General features: G+C 65.3%; 1 pseudogene; it reads right to left on the bottom strand.

Moving 5' to 3' along the window:
- Positions 1-1,339: 1,339 nt before the first annotated feature.
- LOC142873607 (uncharacterized) lies at positions 1,340-1,458 on the bottom strand (annotated as a pseudogene).
- Between the last annotated feature and the right edge of the window lie 1,227 nt (positions 1,459-2,685).

Below are 2,685 nucleotides of genomic sequence, written 5' to 3'. Positions count from 1 at the left end.
TCTTGTCTCTGCTCCCCAGGTTGGGGGCCTGGGCTGGAGGTGGCTCAGGGGCTGGGGGCTGGAATCTAGAGGCTTCTTTGCTCTCTATCGGCGGGGGTCCAAGAGCAAGCGCCCCAAGAGAGCTGGGCAGAAGGGAAGGGCTCTTACAGCCCTGTCCCGGACCTCACCCGGCAGCCGCCACCTGCTTGCGATTCCGTATCAGGTAAGTGGCCTGGCTGCTCTGGGCCACGTTGCCCTGGCCACACAGCCACCAGTTTGCTGCTTCGGTCCTTGCAGGCTCTTCCCGCTTTGCCCCTCCAGGACAACCCTGCACCTGCTCCAGCCCACCTCCCCTCCCCCACGCCAGCCCTGGGGACATATCCTCGGGCTTTCTGCGCTGGGACCTGCACCTGGCCTCGCTGGTGGGAGGCATTGGCAGGAGGCCCAGGCCCTCTACCAGAGGCCGGGCTCCCTGCGCCAGCCCCTCTCCCCAGCCCAGCAGGCTGCCCTCCCTGCCCTGCAGGCACCGGCCTCCGCGCTGGGCCCTTCCTGACCTCGATCCACGCCTCTGTCCCTTTCCTAAACACTTGTCAGGTGACCCAAGCTGCCGGTACTCTCTGCGTCCCCAGGCACCCGAGAGGGTGGCCAGCTGTCCCTGAGGTCCCACTGTCACCCACGGGTCTCTGGGTGAAGGGCCAGCCTGCAGCCTCCACCTGGTGGCTTGCCCTTGAGACTCCCACGGAGAATCCGGCAGGGAGCCGGCCACGCCCCGAGCTTGCACGGTGGGAGCAAGCAGGGCCGCGGCTTCAACTCCGGAGAGCCTGGGCCCAGTGGGGGAGCCGGCGCCAACCAGACAGCTGAACAAACAGCCGCGGTCCCGTTTCCAGGCCCCCTGTGGCCTGGCTGCCCCGAGCACAGGACTGGAGGCCACTTAAGGCCAAGGGTGGGGCTGGTTCCCTCGGTGGAGAAGGCGGCCACCTCCCCCCAAGCCCAGCTTCCCCACTCCAGCCCCGGGTCCCACAGCCCCGCCCGGGGAGCGGTGGAGGGGTCGGCCGCCCCCCGATGGCGCGTTTAGACCCTACATCCCAGGCTCCCCTCCACGGGGGCTTTCCCTGGGGGACCTGCCCCTGAGGCTGGTCTCACCATCATTCCCAGTGTTATTTACGTCCCCTCTCCCCAGCCCACTCTGTGCTGGGAGGCTCGGCCTCTGAATAAGGTCCCCATGCCCGGTGCTGGGCCTCCTCTTGCCGTCCAGCTCAGCTGCTTTTCGCTCTGGGACCTTAACTTCCTTGGACCTCAATGTTTCCAGCTGTAGAATGGACTTTTTTTCTTTTTTCATTTTTCTTTAAAAATTAATTTAAACCTACAGCACCTGGTATTCCCAGGAGGTCTCCCATCCAAGAACCAACCGGGCCCGACCCTGCTTAGCTTCCAAGATCAGATGGGATGGGGCGCATTCAGCGTGGTGTAGCCATAGACCAGAATGCACTAGTAACACCCCCTCGGCGTAAGGGCAAACACAGTAGTGGGTGTGGAGGGGAAGGGGAGTCGGGGGAGGAGCAGGGTGGGGACCAGGCTGCAGAAGCCTTGAGAGGCGCCTCAAAGTCTTGACTGCCCCCCGGGGCCGGGGGAGCCATTACCGTGCCTGAGTTGGGCCATTACCGTTCCTGAGTTGGGCCCGAGGGGACTTTTAGGAAAGCGGCCCTGGTGGCTGCTGGCGCTGGACTCGAGCAGGGGCTGCTGTGGGGCTGCAGGGCTTCGGCCACAGCGAGGCCCAAGCAGGGACGGGACGGGCCAGAGGTGGGCAGAGCCTGGGCGGGTGGGAAGCGGCCACGCCGCCCCTTCCTGCTGGGCCAGGCCTGGCGGCAGCATCACCTCCACCATCCTCTTCCCTCCCGGCCCCAAACCCAGAGACGCCACCTCCCGGAGTCCAAGACGCTGCGTGAGGGCTGCGCTCCCTCCAGGGGACCAGCCGTCAACTTGGGGCGATGATTATTTTGATTTAACCCCCAAATGACAACTTGGTGGCTTTCGTATTGCATCCAGGGCCTCTGGCTTGGAGGCAGCCCCTCTCCTGTCTGATGCCCCCGGCTGGACACGAGAAAACAGGCGGGGGCGGGGGGCAGACTCCACGGGGGTAACAGGGGCCTGGACACCCTTGTCCTGTCCCCGGGTGGTGTGGCCATCTGCCAAGGGGACGAGTAGCCGGAGCTGCCCGTTCCCAGCCCTCAGGCGTCAGGCCACTGCCAGGGCAGGTGCAACCTCTTCCCGGCCCCCACTGGGCCTCCTGCGCTCCCACAAGCCCTCAGTGTGCGCCAGGTGTGGAGGGGGCGTCACCCCTGCAGCCCCTCTGCCAGGGGGCCGCACACCTCTTCAGGGCAAGGGGAGCCCCTCCACCCGTGGACTCTGGCTCCAGGCCACCCCAGCTCTCCATCTGGCGAGTCTTGGACCTGACAAGTCCTCCCTTTACCTGGGCCTCAGTTTCCCCACCAGCAAAAGTTGATGCTTGGGTTCAACGGATGACGGCCCTTCCAGTGCTAACACACTGTGTCCCCAGGGAGCTGTCGTGTGATCACTCTGTGGGTGTCCCCGCAAGGACCCCGAGAGTCGGGGAGGGAGGGCGGAGTCTAGCTGTAGAGCCCCGACGTGCTTCCTGAGGGCCAGGGAGGTGAGGGCTCAGGACGTTGGGAGGGAGGGCGCAGAGGT

Source organism: Microcebus murinus, chromosome 10 (genome assembly GCF_040939455.1).
Source record: "Microcebus murinus isolate Inina chromosome 10, M.murinus_Inina_mat1.0, whole genome shotgun sequence".
Classification (NCBI taxonomy): domain Eukaryota; kingdom Metazoa; phylum Chordata; class Mammalia; order Primates; family Cheirogaleidae; genus Microcebus; species Microcebus murinus.
Note: the sequence above shows the minus strand (reverse complement) of the source record. Positions and strands in the feature narration are given on the sequence as shown.